We start from the raw sequence: 19,199 nt of genomic DNA, 5'->3' as shown, positions 1-19,199 counted from the left end.
GGTTAGGGACGGCATCTTCGTTGGTAGTGTTGCGACAACTCCTTATGCCATGCGAGGCTTCCAGTATTAAGAGTGATGTGAGGATCGGGCGGCTGCCCAAGTACTATGAACAAAAGGGGGTGGTGATGAACAGAGTGTCTGAATTGAGCAGACCACTCTTACCCAGTCCAAAGATCAGGGCTTGATCCATCACCGTTATTTATCTCACTGCCCCATCCCAGCTCAGAACCTGGCTATATGCAAATCAGCCTGTCCCTGGCCCAGTGCATCATGGGAACAGGGCAGACTAAACTACCAAGCCAATTCTTTACCAGAAAGGAGACAAGCTACCGGGGACCGGTTTCTGGCATTTCAGCCGTCTTCGGCCCGGCTTGCTTGAATCCTGATGGAGCAGTGAGAAAGGGACTCATGTCTGAGTATACCCTGCCACACCTATAGTGGCCAAAATCGATTTACAAAAGGGGGTGGTGATGAACAGAGTGTCTGAATTGAGCAGACCACTCTTACCCAGTCCAAAGATCAGGGCTTGATCCATCACCGTTATTTATCTCACTGCCCCATCCCAGCTCAGAACCTGGCTATATGCAAATCAGCCTGTATGTTTGGTTTGCCCTGTTCCCATCATGCACTGGGACAGGAACAGACTAATTTGCATACAGCCAGGTTCTGAAACTGGGATGGTGCAGTGAGCTAAAAAACGGTGTTGGATCTAGCCCTGATCTCTTGACTGGGTGAGAGCTTTCTGCTTAATTCAGAGACTCTGTCCCTCACCACCCCTTGTTGTAAATATTTTTGTCCACCCTAAGCGTGGAAGGGTATTCTCAGATGTGAGACCCTTGCTCATTGCACCATCAGGATTCAAGCAAACCGGGCCGAAGACGGCTGTAATGCCAGAAACCGGTCCCCGGGAGCTTGTTTCCTTCCCAGTGTAAGAATTGGCTTTTGTAGTTTGGTTTGCCCTGTTCCCATCATGCACTGGGACAGGAACAGACTAATTTGCATACAGCCAGGTTCTGAAACTGGGATGGTGCAGTGAGCTAAAAAACGGTGTTGGATCTAGCCCTGATCTCTTGACTGGGTGAGAGCTTTCTGCTTAATTCAGAGACTCTGTCCCTCACCACCCCTTGTTGTAAATACAAGAACTATGAAGTCCTGTGACACGTAGGTCACAAGGGACTTGAGAATTGCATCCGACCTGAGCCCCCAACCCCTCCGTGAATTTAGGACCACACTGTGGGTGCATGGCCAAATCACTGGGACCAACATTGGGAGCATCGGAATCCAAACTCCCCTCTCCTGTTGGGGAGTGCAGAACTTACAGTGCAGAAGGAGCACTGGAGCACTTCTAATCACTGCTGAAGCCGACACTGTAGGGTCAAAAGAGAGCTGCACTTTCCAAGTGCTGCTGCGCTTGCCGGTGCTATTGCGCCTCCAGCGTGCAGTTAACTAACCAAACATGACTGGAGCCTTACCAAGGCCTGTAGATGGGACCGTTGCTGAAATGCTGCACGCTTCCTTGATGCTGGAGTGGGTAAGACTGGTTACGGGCCTACCGGGATCTGGGGAACGCACGACTAAGACCGCTGCCGCACCAAGACACTTTTCACCATGTTCTTAGAGTGGGAGTGGAGTCTAGAGTCAAGGCCTACTAGGAAGCATTCCCTGGATGCAGCCACTAGTGAATGGTGAATAATCCCAACCATATTATGAAAAGCGGGTGGGGCAGGGATGTGCAAGTGAAACACCAGAGTGCCGACCTTAAGGGATAAATGTGTTATTGGTTATAAATGTCGTAACCTCTCTTTGAATACGTAGAGTTCGAAATAAAATACTTCTGTTTATTAAACGATAAAGGCTTTTGAAGCCGAAACGTGTCCGACGCTATATAGCTTTGATTTGCCATACTGAATAATCAACGGAACCCTACTTGGAGTGCCGTTCTATGATTTATTGTTTGCAGAAGTACCTTGGATTTATGAAAGCCTGGGTATCCGATGAGCACCCTGACATTCAGGCTGCACGCCATCCATACGCACTTACTGGAGGATATATATATATATATATATATGTATGTATATATTTTATTTCCCCCACCAGAAATAAAATCACCAGCCCAAAAAGGCCCAACTAGCTTTTACAGCCTGCAGCATTATATTGAAAATATTACATTGTGGCAAGGGCTATAAATCAGCACTGATGGTACGTTTGTTTCCTGGATGTTGTCCAGCTGCTGGACATGTAGGGAAACACAGAAAGCAGTACTCCAGTACGCTGGCGAAGGTGCACATTTGCAGTGCCGCTTCGTTGACAGACTTGTAATTTAACACCAGCAGTTTTCTTATGTAATGAGGCTGCGAATTCTCTTTTGTAACTATTGACCGACTCCAGTGCTTACCAGTCCTGCAAGCAGTTAACATCACATGAATTTATTTTAGCATTTGCAAAATACAAACTCCAAGTCTGGTGATACACACTATAACACTAGACAACAGAGCAGTGAGAACATGGAATGAGACGTCACGTGTTAAAGTCAAAAGGGAGGCGTAGGCTTTGGTGGGAGTCATTTCATATGGAAGCCAGTAAATAGAGGCCTGAGCTTTTAAATTACCCTTTTGTTGTCAAATGTTACATGGGAATAACTACCAGATGAACATGAAATAGTGGTACACTGTGGCATGGCAAATCTCTGCCCTGAAGAAATACGCCTGTGCCACATTTCTACAAATGCTGTTCATGCTAATAATATGCTTGCATTGGGAAGAAGCTATGCATTCACATTTCAAAGAATATATACACACACACATATATATATATATATATATTTGGAGTTTTATATAGCGTGGACATGAGATATATATGTGTGTGTGTGTGTGTAAGTAGTGCGTGCTTAATGTTTGCGAGTTACTAACAATATATTTTATTCACTTTATTTTGTGAAAGTTGACCTCTATGCAGATTTGCATATGAATATGAACTTAAGGGAGGCAGCACTGATAAAATTTCAGTTGAAGTGATAACAAAAACGTTCAAAGAAAAAGAGGAAATGAAAAATGAGTGAAACAGAAAAGGAGAGAGACGTTCAGCTTGGAGGCTCATTTCTTTAACATGAGCCGGGACCCCTTTTAGGATAAAAGCGAGAAAAAAAGTGAGATACCGAAAGTGAGAAAAATTGATAGTGAGAAAATGTTTAGGGAGAAAAAAGATGAAATTGTGCGAGAAATGTTTGGAAAATGCTTTAAGGCTTACAGTACTTGGCAAGGATGTGATTAGGTGTATAGTTAGGATTAGGAATCGGGCCTGAGGAAGCACGTAAAATAAGGTTAGAGTAAGGGGTAGTTTGTAAGCTAGAGATATGGTTATGGTTTAGGTAAGGCTGTGGTTAGACATAGGTAGTGTGAAAGTCAGGGTATGAGAAAGGGTTAAGTATAGCCCAAGGACTTGGCACAGGGTAAAGGAAAGTCTTTCAGTTAGGGTGCAAAGCAAGCATAAGTTTAGGGCGTATGTTTACAACAACATTGAGAGATTAGGTGGGAGCCAGGTAGGGACAGATAGAATTAGAAAGTATGTTTTTTGAATGTAGAAAAAAGATGAACTTTGAAATGTCTAGAATATGTCCTGCTACATGATTTCTAGCTCTATCTTTTTCATTAAAAAGTATATATTTTCTGATCAAAAGTCTCATTAAAAAATATTTTTTGCTTTCTTGCGCTCCACCAAAATTCTTAAAACCAAGTACCTGAGACAAGTGGCAAGCACTATACAAGACAATTCAGGTATTAACTTGTTGATTAGGAAACTGCAATTTGTCTTCGGAATTAATCTAGTGTCAGTACAGAGCCGTCTTATGCTTCTTGATAAATATTAGCACTTTTGAGGAAGAAAGACTGAATGTCATTCATTTGGGTGTGCTTCCTTACTTCCTGCACCCTAGAAAATCTATTCTAGCCAATGCCTTATTCAAAGAGGAGGCTTCCATGAATATTGTCAAAAAGCAACACAGAAGAGAGACTGCTTTCTGGAAATATATTTCCTATAAAGCCCAGCAATATCCGTGACGGTACAAAGCAATTAATTTTACAAGTAGGTGTTTTTCGTTAAAATAAATATATATAAATATATAACCACAGGCAGCCCCTGACACAGATTTTTTAAAAGACACAAGGAAGGTCTGGCTTTCACAGGAATAAATGAGTGTATAAGTGATGCATATTTTCAGCTCAATGCGAGAAGTACAGGTAATGATGAGCTCAGATGAGAGACCTATACGAAGGTCATCAGAGGGGCATGCAAGAGTACATGAAGTCTAGTAGCGAATACACTTGTGAGAAGACTGTCACTTGGTAAGCTATACCAAGGACATCGAAATGTGGCTGCACACGAACCGTGGCGTGGAGACCACTTTAAAGAACTTAGAACAGGACATGCGCTGACACTGACTTATCGTTGGCAAATATGATTACTTCAAATACACAGACAGACAGTCTAGAGGATTGATTGATTATAAATGTAAGTGACTGCTGGGATGGTTAATATGTATGGAAAACACTGTACAACAGAGCACATCTCAAACTTCAATCTTGGTACCTGTGTACCTTGCATATTCTCCACTACTAGGCGCAGGGATATTTGTCAAAGCAGCTAAATAAATCAACAACCCTTTGGCAATGGCATAAGCAAAACAGGTTTCCATGAACACCAGATTCAAAAAGCTCTGGGGGCAATGTATCCATTGCTCTTACATCACGGCAGAAGATGAACATGGTATGTACATAGGGTTGCAAGAGGTCCATTCACGGCAGGACTGTAATGTCATATAAAAGCCTGGTTGGTGATGAGTACCGAGCAAGATCTTGAAGGTGACTGGCTTGATGGATCTGGAATTTGAAACACTGTTGTACTGTTCTCATCCACAGGAGGACAAGAGGAAACAGCGAAGTAACTTCAAGTGCATGGCACTAACCTTAGCTAAAAGGGAACATGGAATGGCTTGGGAAATCCTGATGGGTCTCCAGTATTAGATGGACAACTTATGTAAAAGGGCATCACAAGAATTACAGGTCTTGGGTAAAAGTTCAAAGCAACAAGCAACCAAGGAGAGGCAAATGGGCTGCACTAACCCATGTTCTGTCACACCTACTGAATGATCACCCGCATTTAAGTGCTGGGTGTTTTGGGGTGACTAAGGGAATCAGTCTTGCAAACAGCAACTTATATACTTCTTGCCACATTTTTGGGTGTTCCACCAATTGATATCAATGTATCATTTCAATTTTTGACAAAGCAGGGATACTGAATTAATTTTACTTAACAGTATTAGAGATGAGCTTTCTTTTAAAACTGAACTAATGTTTTTACTTTTTTATAGGAGTCCAACTAGTTCACCATCACAGTCAAAATAGCGTAACATCCAAAGTGCATCTGAGCTTCAAAGACTATCCTTGCCTCTGTTCCTGTAGATGGATGAAGACACGTCTTAATTTGAAACTACTCGCTAGCAATCCTCGTGCATACTTTCATCATCATGATGGCACAGAAAAGATGTTTTTTTTCTGTCAATAAATATCATACACAGGTCTGCCCTCAGAGTGCATCTAATAATGATGGACGAACTGGGAGATCAGAGGCTTAATGCTGCTCGCTCCAGCTGTGGAATTCATACACAATTTCCTCTGCATACACCCTTTGCAAAAAGGCAATTTGTAGGTTTTATATAATGACAAACACGAGTAACCTACCATATTATACTTCTTTAAGAAAGAAGCTAATTGTTTTTAATAGAGTAATAATAAAATACAGCCATGTCTTGCACAAGTGTAACTTTGTATTCGTTTATGGCTGACATTCTATGAAATCCTCAATCTCTGGAAGACCCTACATCAGAACTTCAAAATATTTTACCAAAACGAATCACCTAATTTCGTGATTGCGAAGTTAGGAGGTATGTGTTTGCCTGGCTGTGCACGAGTGATGAAGGGGCCTGTGATTAGAATGGGTTCAGCATCCAACGGATCCCCAGTGGCAACCTTTCAGCCATCCAATCATTCAACGTTGTACCGCAGGATGCCACCACGCGGAGCACTAAACATGATACAGTATAAAACAGGCAGTAGCAATCCAGGGGCCGTGACGGAACAGAAAACAGAGAAGTGGGTCCCTGATAAATCCAATTACACTCTAATGCAGAATGAGGAAATATAAAAAAAATCAGGCAGTAGCTAGACAAAACGTTAGTCCTGATGAGGGCAACGCACAATGCATTTCTCTCCCAAAGACTCAAAGCTCAATAGTAAGTAATCAGAATGAACAGTTAAATTAAGAATTACATTTATAAAACTTTTTCACCAGTTGGTCCTAAGAACACTGCTGCATGTCAGCATTGTGCAGCTGACGCAGGGGCCATTCATTTCTCACATCAGCGAAATTGAAAGATTATTTATCTAGCAGATTCAAGACTTGCCAGGGGCGGGCAGAGAAGGGACACATTTTGAAAACACAACGACTAGCAATGTGACATATGATTAGGCAACTCACCAAAATCTCTCATTTACAGAAAACCCTGTTTTTCAGATGAATTGCGTCATATCTGTGAATTATTCCTGTAATTCATGGGTATTTCCTAATATTCGAAGTAATATTGGGGTGCTTTTGGGATAACACACAATAACAAATAAATGTCCCCTAAGCACTCCCTAATTTGGCATGCAAAGAAAGAGGTACTATGCCATAATTCCTGTAAATTATGGGGTTCTAATCCTCTTATGGATGTGCAGTAACAACCTCCAAACATGTAAGGAAGTTAAAAAAAAGTGCCTATCCAGTTTTACAGAAGGGGACATTAGGGTCTTCAATTGAGGAAAACAAATAAAAGATGTCGCTTACAGGGATTAAGTTAATAAATGTACACTTTCGTGATTTCATTTATTTGCAAGCCATATCACTCCATCTACGAGGTTTCGACCACAAAGGTTTTGGTCGTGGTACATAGCGTTAGTCCCTCTTCGCTTTTACCTTTTTATACCTCTTTCCCACTATTCCCAGTATGAGGAATTATGGGATTGGTTGTCATAATTAATAAACCTTAAATGAAAGCATCATTCTTAGATAAATAATGGGATCTTACATGTATGTACTCATTTCAGGATATCTATTATGTAATACATATTTGCATTACTAGTATGGATTGATATTACATTCATAAAATTAATTTCATATACCCCACAGAATTCCTCTATTTGGTCAGAACCCTATTATTGTGTGTAAGGAACACGTATACATCATCTCATAGTCTGACATATGGTAGTTATGTACAATTCATAACAGGTCATAAAGATATCACAACTTGTGGACTAAGTGTCCTTTTTCCTACTGTCAACCTCCTGGCTGAGCGTCACAATTACCATATATGGCTAGGTGGTATATTGTCAACGGATCTAGTATGTGCAATCCATTGTTATCAATCTATTTCCCACCATCTATATCCCACTTTCTTCAGTCATATCACTGATTCCTGGATCTTGGTCATGTTTCTTGAGCAAATGCCCGACGCGTTTCGAAGCTAACTTGCTTCTTGTTCACAGGCTGGTGTGCAAATGAGGCGGTGATTACGTGCAGGAGCAGTCAGTCCTTATTATTGCTTTTTCCGCCCCCTGGTGGGCGTCGGGCATTTTTAATGAATTTTGAGGAATGCTGACCTGCTGCAATAAAGGACTCTTTCAAAACTAAAAGGAACCCGACTTGTTATTGAGTGCGTTCCAAGCAAGTGGTACATTTTTTTCTGATATATATATATATATATATATATATATATATATATATGTATATATTTATCCTTCGCCTGCAATCTTGCTACTTGCCGCCGCACTCCTGAACGAAGGGCGCATCGCCTTTGTGGACCCCACAAGAAAAGGTCAGTGAACAAATCCCAGTACTCCTTCACCAAGAAAGGATGACGACGCTGCATGTGGATGCTCAAGATTGTAATGGCAGGCCACCATCGAATGCTTTTCAGCTACAACCAGGCCTGCTCGTCGAGGTGCCATTACAGAAGGCATCTGCAATGACGCCTCAGAAACCAGATCCAACACAGGAAACAAAGATGCAAGAAACATTTCACCCCTTAAGAGACAGAGATGGTTTATTTAATAAAATATACAGGAAAAGCTAGTCCTCACCGACACTTTTTACAGTGAAAAAAAGCTCTGAAACCGAATAACCAGCATAATTATTAAGTATTTCATAAAATTGGCACCCCATTAACAATGAACCTAAAAGACACAATAAGTACAACAAATCACCATTTTTAAAGTTTAATGTCAGCTCTTATTTTTACCCTACATATAAAAAGGAAAACATGGTCGAACATCATAAAAATGTTCAGGAAAACAAAATTGTGCTTTCCCCCAGATTTCATAAGTCATATCTTATGGCTGTATAAAAATCACATATGACTCGTATTTGATTTATATACAGCCATGTCCACGACAGTCCCACAACTGTGTGGCAGTGTGTTGACAAGAGAAGTTACTACGATCCGCAATAAAGCATCCAGAATTGAATCTGTGCTCTCTCTCGGGTACAGTCTCAGCCCTCTTACTGGGAATCCCGCCAGTACAGTGATTTAGAGCATCCATTTATAAGTGATGTGAAGCTTCCAGTTCTAAACTGGGATTTGAAGTCATTCCGGTAGTTGTTTCTGTTTGTTTTACTTCTACTTCCCACTGCAAACTTTCAGTCGATTCTGGCAAATTGCAGCTACTTTACATAGATAAGGTTAATTCATGTTTAATGGAAGTCAAAAACAAAAATAAATAACATAAAACATGTTTCAGGCCCTTAGGTTCCAGAAGAAGCACTGTTTGTACTATATAATATTATGTTGTGGCTCGGGTGAAGAACACGAATTAGGCCTCCAGCTTAAAGGAACTACATGTACAACACTTGATGACAGGAACATCCAGCAGGTCCTCATACAAAACACCAAACTCTTTGCAGAAAGGACACACTATAAAACTAGACTGTTGTAAGCAAGCACAACAAATGGAGTACTGTGCCGTCCATGAACCAAAAGTACAATAGGATTTCGCCAGTGATGCAAGTTACTACACAAATGGGGAGATGACTTTGGAGCTGGGAAACCAAGGTTCGAACCTCAAGGTCGCGTCCACACCCTGTGATTCTGGGCAAATCACAATCTCACTGTGCCTACCAAAAAAAAAAAATTGAATGTGTCCTTGTCTAACGTAACCTGTGCTCATGTAAAGCGCTCCAATACCTTTGAGTTGAGTTCGCGAAATATAAATCAGCAAAAAAAAATGCAACTACAGTACAATATTCTTGTTAGCCGTAGTGCGTTTTTTAAGAGGCCGTGGAGACCGGAGACAAAAACAATCATTGTTGTCTTATTCTGCACTTTATTTCAAATCGTATGAGGGGCATGACACTGCACCACTGACTAAGGCCGTGTTCAAATACAAGATGCTCGGGTCAGAGCAGATGTACGTTCGTTGAACATTGAACGCAAAGAGCAGCTGATACGGATGGTCGATGCTAGGTCATGATACTTTGCGCCTCAGCAGAGAAACTAGCCTGAACCAAATGAAGAACAGATTAAAAAATGGCATCCAACTGGTACGCGGGGCGGAAGCCATCAACCGCAAACAATCAGAATGACAGCTTCTAGCAGGGTCCATAGCCCAGAGAGAGGTCATGCTTAAACGAGAGCAGCTTGTTTTAGACGCTGATAGTTGATGGCACCCGCTAGTTATCATTGAGGTTAATTCTCCATTTATAGGGTCAGCAGTGCTGGCCTGTTTCGCTTGACTGGCCAGTGCTTCTTCAGCGACTCCATCTTCCATTAAAGATGATGACGAGAGCATTGCTCTCAGTCTGAATATCTGAACTTTCACCGCTCACTGCCCCGCTCTCCTGCTTGGCTTATGTAGTCTGCTGGGCTGCAACAGAGCAGCTTTGCTCGTGTGAAGTTACAAACTATCATGTGCACCCTAAAAAACTCCAGAGGCGTAGTTGAGAAAGTGAACCTAGGCTCAAGCAAGGTAAGAGAGTCAGTGAGTGATCATGCAAGTGTGAACTTCTAAATGGTTGCGATAGGATAACCCAGAGGGACCTGCGTATCTAGCGAATGTTTGTGTAACGGTCACATGTCATGAAATTAGCTTGAAACCAATCTTGGATATTTTAGTCAACATGCTGGGATTTGTAATTTCACTTTTCCATGAAAAGTATTAACCTAAAAGGGCCATTGCTCTTATCACTTTTGGGTGAAATACCAGGAATAGCAGAAAGTCTGCCTCATAACATGGGGACAGCAGAAAGCTAAGCAGGTAAAAGTTTTTTTGAGCTGCAGGGAAAATGGATACATCTAAAGTGACAGACACTGATCTAACATCATTTCACTTTTGATCCAACTTTCTCTCCAATCGAAATGCTATTCAGAAATTAGCTGGCAGATCTGACAATTATCTCACAAAAATCTGTAAGTGGAACTGCACAAAAACTCTAAACTGAGGTTTTGAACAATTCCTGAAACGTCACGAGAGCTCTCCTCATTAGGTCTTGTTTGCAAAGATTTGAAACCTGTGAGTTTCAGTGCTCCTTTGACCTCATCACATGAGGCCGAAAAGTGACATTGCTTCTAACATTGCAGTATAATGAAGGCTCCCAGTGGCCCAAGAGCACAAAAAGGGGCATTCTCCATGTTTTCGACCAACATGCAAGATCAGACCTGCACAGCAAGTGAAAGGGGCACTTCTTGAGCAAAGAGGAGGGAATGTTGGTTTAATAGCCACATCTTGCCTTTTGCATTCCCTGTTGCTCCACCACGCCCATCTGTGCGCTGGTCATGTCACAATCCAGAGCCTCCCTCTATCGCTACAATTAGTATGCGCGACAAGGCCGTCCGTCCGGTCCAGCGTGCTGGGGGTTAAGTTGCCTAGCAGCTTTGGGTAATGGAATAAGGCGCGTGACAGTCTGCTAAATGGCCTACCAATTTCGTTCACCGTTTAACAAATCAACATGATTCTCGCTCTCCCAATGCCCCACATCTTCGAGTGGCATTTCACAAACAATGAAGAGGAACTGGCTGCATACTAACTCTGTTCTCGATCCGCTTAAAGTAAAAAAGCATTGGCAAAGCCAAAAAGCCTGGCGTAAATTAAAGGATATGCATACAACATTTGTTCATAAGTATGTGTGACAAGTTAAAGCCAAACGTACTGGATTTGACGAGGGTTGTCTAGGAGTGTATATGAAGGGCTTTCGGCAGGAAACAGCAACGTATATTTGTTGGTAACAGTGTCTTGCAGATCGGGGCGCTGTGTAGACACACCTAATAAGAGTTTCTTAGTCTCCATAACTATTAACCACCTCACTTTCGTCGATAACTTAATGCACTCGCGCAGCGGTCTTCAAAGCAACGGAAAATCAAATTGCATTTGATGACGTAATAATTTTATCTGTTTCATGTACGGCTTCTTAAACCTCACAGGTCGGCGATCAGCCATATTTTAAGGACTTTACAATCGTTTCTATTCAAAAGGGTATGGCAACCATTTTAAATTGAGAACTGTACCGGCGCATTTGCATTTTCCGAGTTTATCTTAATTATGCGGCTCCCTAATTAGGACACACAGAGTAGAAGAAGGAACACAAAAGCCGGCGTTGTGGAAGGCAGGAGACGGTGCTCTCGCAGCAGCGTGGCCTGAATGTACAGCTCAGGGGGGCGGCAGCCAGCCCCGCGCAACAGAGGCCCTGTGTTTAGGATCATTAACATGTAAACAGTGTCAGGCGCGAGACACGTGGCCCTGACCCGTCCCCGTAATGAGAAGCGATACCGAGTTTGCTCATTTAGATGAAGCCGCGAACAGGGCACCTACCCTGGAAGTGGGCGACGAGTCAGAGGAATAAAGGCCTGCCCCTTGTTGCAATTAATTTGATTATTGTTCTTTTAAAGCCTTACGTGTTCATTTAATTGAAGCGATGGAGCAATAGGAAATCTATCTAATTATTTTTATTCCTGAATGAGACACCTATGCTTATGGGTCAAATTAGGGTGACCAACCGTCCGTAAACTTCACGGACAGTCCGTAATTTCGGCCGTCTGTCCGTTGCCCGTGAAGGATTGTTTAACAGACGCAATTTGTCCGTAATTTTAACTGGTCACACAACCGACACAGCTGGCCCCCACCTCCCTTCTTGACTGCGATGCTGCTGAGGTCGGGTGTAACAGACTCCAAGTCAGTACAAAAGCTCAGATACCCATCAGCATTGGCGAGGCACAGCGGAATGGCAACCCTCACACCTTCAGCCCTTGATGAGCTGTTAAGAGGTGCTTGAAGGTGACAGAGGGAGGGGCGGCAGCTTCGGAGCAGGGGCATCTATTCAGATGCAAACAGCACTGAATGTGTCTTGTATTTTCAATTGGTGTGAGTCATTCCCTTTCTGCCCAGGGTTCCAAATATCCTAGAACCGGCCCTGATTACACCGAGGCAGCACGTGGTTCACTTCACAGAGCTTAATTACTGTCACTAATGCAAAGGGCGAGGCTAGACGAGCCCGCCTTTAGGGCCCGGCCCCCGGCCCTCGCCACGCCATTGGTTAAAGTATCCGGCCGGCTGCCCTATGGGCAGCCGGCTGGGGGAAGTACTTCAGGGTCGGGGAGGGTGACGCACGTCCGGTGGGGGCGTGGGGGCTGAGGCCATGACCTATTTAGGTCACGATCACATAGAACTCGGCCTCTTCCCTCGCCAGCACTGGACCGGCTCGCACCCTGCTTGACCCACTCTCCTTGCGTTTAGGATAGCAAAAATTTTAAACTTAATTTAAACTTAAGCCCAGTTCGGTACTTCGGCCCAGTAGCTTCCCCTCTCCCGTAGTCCAGCCACCCCCCCTTGTCAAGTGCTTGCCGGAGAATCCTGAGGAGCGGCCGGCAGGCGGACCGGTGCAGGCGTTTCAAGGCGGAAGAGAGCGTCGACCAGCTCGTCAGGTGAGGTGTCGGCTCGTTAGGCTGTGGGCGGACGCGGGTAATTTGAGATCGGGCTTCCCTACCCGCGCCCCTCCTTCTTGTGTACGTCGCGGAGGGCGGCTCCGGGGCCCGCGTTCGTCCACGGTGTTCCTGAGCGTGGGTAGGGGGCTCCGGCACCTTTCGACGTGGTGAGCGGCGCGGGCAGGGGAGGGAGCGGCAAGGCCGAGGTGTTGGTTTTAATAGGAGGGGCTGGGCAGCGCTAGTGAATCATGCCGGCGAGGGGTCAGAGCCACAAGCGCAAGGACAAAGATCCTGAAATTGCGCAATTATTGGCTTTGTTGCTGGCGAAGTTTAATAAGGATGATGATAGCAGCGAGGGGGATGATTCAGAAAAGGGGGTGGTGATGAACAGAGTGTCTGAATTAGGCAGACCACTCTTACCCAGTCCAAAGATCAGGGCTTGATCCATCACCGTTTTTTAGCTCACTGCACCATCCCAGCTCAGAACTTGGCTATATGCAAATTACTCTGACCCTGGCCCAGTGCATCATGGCAACAGGGCAGACCAAACTACCAAGCCAATTCTTATACTGGGAAGGAAACAAGCTACTGGGGACCGGTTTCTGGCATTTCAGCCGTCTTCGGCCCGGCTTGCTTGAATCCTGATGGTGCAATGAGCAAGGGACTCACATCTGAGTATACCCTTCCACGCTTATGGTGGACAAAAATGATTCAGAAAAGGGGGTGGTGATGAACAGAGTGTCTGAATTAAGCAGACCACTCTTACCCAGTCCAAAGATCAGGGCTTGATCATCACCGTTTTTTAGCTCACTGCACCATCCCAGCTCAAAACTTGGCTATATGCAAATTAGTCTGACCCTGGCCCAGTGCATCATGGGAACAGGGCAGACCAAACTACTAAGCCAATTCTTATACTGGGAAGGAAACAAGCTACCGGGGACCGGTTTCTGGCATTTCAGCCGTCTTCGGCCCGGCTTGCTTGAATCCTGATGGTGCAATGAGCAAGGGACTCACATCTGAGTATACCCTTCCACGCTTATGGTGGACAAAAATGATTCAGAAAAGGGGGTGGTGATGAACAGAGTGTCTGAATTAAGCAGACCACTCTTACCTAGTCCAAAGATCAAGGCTTGATCCATCACCGTTTTTTAGCTCACTGCACCATCCCAGCTCAGAACTTGGCTATATGCAAATTAGTCTGACCCTGGCCCAGTGCATCATGGGAACAGGGCAGACCAAACTGCACTGGGCCAGGGACAGACTGATTTGCATATAGCCAGGTTCTGAGCTGGGATGGTGCAGTGAGATAAATAACGGTGATGGATCAAGCCCTGATCTTTGGACTGGGTAAGAGTGGTCTGCTTAATTCAGACACTCTGTTCATCACCACCCCCTTTTCTAGCAGCGAGGGGGAAGCAGATGAGGTGCCATCTGAGCCGGAAGGAGAGGCTCCGATCAGCGTAGAGCGCCCGCGTAGGCAAGGTGTCCCGCCCAAAGCAGCTTTCCCGCCATTAATTAAGAAACCCAGAGTGCAGAAACCGGGCGGGAAAAGATCACCAAAGAAGCAGGTAGGCAAGAAGGGAGCTGGGGGGAGCCATCCAGTGAGCATTCCCCTGGAACCAGTGGTCACAATAGTCCCCCCCCCTTGCCTCAGCTGCCCGTGGTACCGCACTGCAGCGCCCCTAGTGAGCCGGTAGTGCCCCCTTCTGAAGATGCGACGGGGGGTATCTTGGACGAAATTCGGGGAGCCATTGCAGCGCTGGGATCTGCCCCGGTGGTTCCTGGGACGGCTAATGCGACCCCTTCAGCAATTACTGTCACTAAATTGTAAACAAACCTCGATTCTTCAAACATGCAGTCTATATTGTAATAAAATAGAGAAATGGCACAATCACACTCACACTGATTAACAAAATATGGAGGACAATAAGTTAAATCAGTTCTCTTGGAGTATCTCCTTTCAGTACTGTACATCAGTGTGGGGGGAGGGGGGCAAAACTAACATTTTGGGCACAGAGCCTGTCTTCTCGTTGTCTTAACCAGGAGGGGGTAAAGGAGCCCTCCCCCACCCTGGAAGAGACCAAGATGATACTAGAATACTACATACCCACCCCTGTGTCCACCCTGGTGGATCCTGTTCCCCCTCCAGTGATGGCTCTTGCCCCCCCCATGTGGTGGCTCCTGCCCCCCCCCCCCACCCCCACCTGTGATGGCTCCTGTCCTCTCCTGTAGTGGATCCTGTCTCTGCCCTGGGTGGCTTCTGTGCCAGTCCTGGAATGTCTCCTGCAGCGAAGGTGAAGTTCTTGATGGGCCTCTTTTCAAAAAGGCTCAGCTCAAACTTAATATGAAAAGGTGGGCGAGTGAGTAAGTGCAGGGATGGCTGGATGAATTAGTGAAAGGGGGAATGGATGAATGAAAGATTGAATAGATGGATAATGGGAGGGGATGGATGGATTGATGAGTGAGTGGAAGGATGGCAGAGGAAAACGGAAATAGCTGGATGTATGGGTGGAAGGGTAGGTGGATGGGTAAAAGGGTGGATGGATGAGTGAAAGGATGGATGAGTGAAAAGGTGTATGATGAGTGGGTGGATGGATGAGTGAAATGATGGATGGATTGATGAATTGATAAGTGCAAGGGCGAATGGATGGACGGATGAGTGAAAGAGTGTATGTAAGGATGGATGAGTGAGTGAAAGAGAAGGTAGATGGACAAAATGATGAATAGACCAGTGAAGGAGTGAAAGGATAAATGGATGAGAGAAAGGATGAATGAGTGATAGGGTCAATGGATGGATTCATGAGCGGATGAGTAGATGGATGGATGGAAGGAAGGAAGGGTGGGTGGATGGATGGAAGGATTGCTAAGTGAAAGGGTCGATGGAGAGAGAAAGGGAGGATGATGGATGACTGAAAGGGTGGATGGGTGGAAGGATCAGTGACTGGGTGGATGGATGAGTAGGTGAAAGGATGGCTGGAAAGGTGAAAGGGTAAATCGCTGGATGGATGAGTGAATGGATGGATGGGTAGAAAAGTGAATGGCTGAGTGTACAGATGGATAGGATGAAAGGGCGGATGGATGGACAATGGATGGATGAGTGAAAGGATGGATGAAGGGATGGATGAGTGAAATGAAAGCTGGAAGGATACATGATGGATAGGTTTGCAAATGGCTGAATATGTCTAGATATGGCTGGGCTTACTTATATACAATTGCACGACCTCTGATGTGTCTGTAAAACTTATCCATTTGTCCTGAAGTTTTGTCCTGAATTTTGACCTCCTGTCCTGAATTTGTGTCCTGAATTTTGACCCTTTGTCCTGAATTTTTACACTCACCGTCCTGAATTTGCACCAATGCCAGTTGGTCACCCTAGGCCAAATGCTAGCGGGCGACCAGGAAGCAGACAAGGAGATTGCAACTCCCTGTCTCCACGTGGGCGGGCTTTAAGCTAGATGGTGTCCACATGGAGTGGTGTGGCTCACTGGTTAGAGGCGGCAGACCCGGAAGCAGAGAACGGCCCGGGACCAGGGTTCGATTCCCGACGCGGCAGGGTCGTGGACCAGGGTCAACGGACTCGATAATTCTCGCCTCGGTGCCTACTCTAACCAGGGATCACACTCGGCAACTCTGGGCATTAAGCTTGTCTCATCTCTACAACGGCCCCCCACAGACGCCGGGGATGCCTGGTTTCACCTTGGAGATACCCAGAAGGGACTATCTCACAGGGAAAGCCAGGACGGGTTCCCCAGCGGTCTTCAGCGCCAGGACACCCCGAGATGGGGTAACATTGCGCTTTACAAGTATCATCATTACATGAAAACACACCCAGGGGGTGGGTAAAGGACCCGGCAGCAGTGGCTCCTCTGCAATGGCAGAGGAGCGTCGCCCCACGGGCGCAGCCAGCAGACGAAAAAGTTAACAATATGGTTTTATTTTTCGGAAGCTGGCTGACCCAGCCTGTGTGGGGATGGGTGGGGCGGGCAATGGGAGGGTGCGGAGTGATGCGCACTACTAACTGAGCATGCCTATTTGTTCGGCTGTCTTAGGCCGGCCAAACAGACATGTGCAGTTAAGTTTCTCCAACCCAGCTGTATTGCACAACCAGGTTGTAGAAACAGCACAGACTTCCTGAGCGGAGCGGAGCGTCATAGCAGCCACTCAGGCCAATCCAGCGCTGCTCTCATGCAGATTGAGAGCAGTGCAGGGATTGGATGAGGAGTCTGCTGTTGTCCCAGTGTCTGCTGGGACCAGGAAGCAAGGGAGCTCTGAGGTGCGAGGCGGCAGAAGCAACACGAGGTAAGTTTTCTTTTTTTATTCCCACCGCCCGGCTCCCCCCCTCGGCCTTCCCGCCTGGCACGCACCCTCCCCCTACACGCACTCCCTCCCTCCACCCGCCCCACCAATGTGAATATGTATAGCCCACCACTGAAAGCAAAGCAGGATTTGCAGAAGTATAAGTGCCAGGGCCCGAGGTATTTCTCAGGAAGGCACAGTGGTTGGCACTGCCCACTGTCCATGCATTGTCAAATACTAAGCATCACACAATACATGTGTGATGTTTTGGACCATTCCCAGTCACATCAAACTAAAAGGATGGCCTGGACCTGCTCGTTTTCTTGTTTTTGTTTTAAAGTACGTTAACACTTTATTTAATACAGAGAAGAAGGTGGATAGGACAGTAATACTTTTTGCAGCAAAGCACCTTCATACAGAGAAGAAGGTGAATAGGACAGTAATACGTTTTGCAGAAATGCATCTTCATACAGAGAAGAAGGTGGACAATTATCATTTTTATGTCAAAGCATTACCCAGGCTCAGACCTGGCAACTTCGAGAAGGTTATCACTGTGTGTGAGGAATCAGGCCCTCAGGGCGGGAAAGGCTGGATATGGGGCACAGCTTTTGTAGCATTAAGAGGGACCCTGAAGGAGACAGGACTTGGTGAGAGGGGTGGGGTTTTTCACACACCTTGTCCGAGCAGACACACTCCTCCCCGCCCCCAAACTGCAATCAAAAAGCTTCTTAGGCCACCTGCAGCGTACAGTCCCATGGTAGGAATGTATGATGTTAGTGACACGTGCGTTGTAATGGCATGTTGGGTAACAGCCGCGATGTAATGGCTGTTACCCCCAAGGTAGCTTGAAAAGTGCCTAATAGGTTAATTTATCCTTGTAGAGCCTCCAAACACAAACTGCAAAATACTGTGTGTATGGGTTTCCAGCTTGAATTGTGGTCACTAGTTTTAGTGATCCTCAACTAATATCGGTTCTTCAATGGGTCGCCGTGTGAAAGAAGCAGACATAGTGCGACACACAGAGCCGCTGTGTTAGTTCGCCAATCTGTAAATCCACTTGGTGACCTAAAGGATATTGATGAATTGAAGTCTGGCCCGCCGATTGCCACAGGAAGTAAAAGCACATCTGTCACTGGTTTCTTCAATCTCTGCCCTGGCATTGCAGACCCAGTTTGGGCTCTGAAATAATGTAATATGATGTTCTACCCAGGCTAATGTTCCCATTCTGCCATTTTCATGGACATATTACAAGCTTTCAAGCACTATCAAAGGTCCTATGGTAATTATTTACCCTAAATAACAATTAGATAATGGGCTGTTGCCTTGTATGACTGCATATTTACAGGCTGGTGGTGGCTTTGAAAAAAAGATCTTCCTGTTGCGCTGAGGTGATTTTGAAGAGAAAGGGAGCGTTCATGTGTATGGGGCCAACTTATTTTTATGTGAAAAGCTTTCTTACTCGTTGTTACCTACTGTTTAGCGAAATTATCCTTCGTGACATCCATTCTAGCTAAAGAAAATAAAGTTCAGAAAAAGCACCCAGCACACGGATTACGTGGATTTTTAGCATATTACAATTATACATTTAAATTAAATCACCATAATTTGGAAAAAGTGAGCATACTGAGCTCAACTAGATATTTCACGTTACAGACATGGAAGAGAACCAATACATTAGTCTTTTTCCTGTACCATGATTTGACATTTAGTCATCTAAAAGGATTACAAATATCCATGGGTCCCTTTTTTTGCTTATTGATATTTCTAATTAGGGAATATATTCATATACCTTCTGACATAAAACAAAGCAATAAAGAAAACACATTTACAGAAGATAGAGGCCTTTCTATTACTCTACTCTTTCCCTTCTTTTACAAGAGTTTTATTTTCAAGTTAATGAGAT

The 19,199-nt window shown here is 45.0% G+C and overlaps 1 protein-coding gene across 1 annotated transcript in view; it reads right to left on the bottom strand.

Moving 5' to 3' along the window:
- The window catches only part of PTPRM (protein tyrosine phosphatase receptor type M), a 1,525,420-nt gene that overhangs the window by 374,237 nt on the left and 1,131,984 nt on the right, over positions 1–19,199 (bottom strand). The window lies entirely within an intron of this gene.

This window comes from Lissotriton vulgaris, chromosome 4_1 (assembly GCF_964263255.1).
Source record: "Lissotriton vulgaris chromosome 4_1, aLisVul1.2, whole genome shotgun sequence".
NCBI lineage: Eukaryota > Metazoa > Chordata > Amphibia > Caudata > Salamandridae > Lissotriton > Lissotriton vulgaris.
The sequence above is the reverse complement of the archived record's forward strand: the minus strand, read 5'-3'. Positions and strand labels throughout refer to the sequence as shown.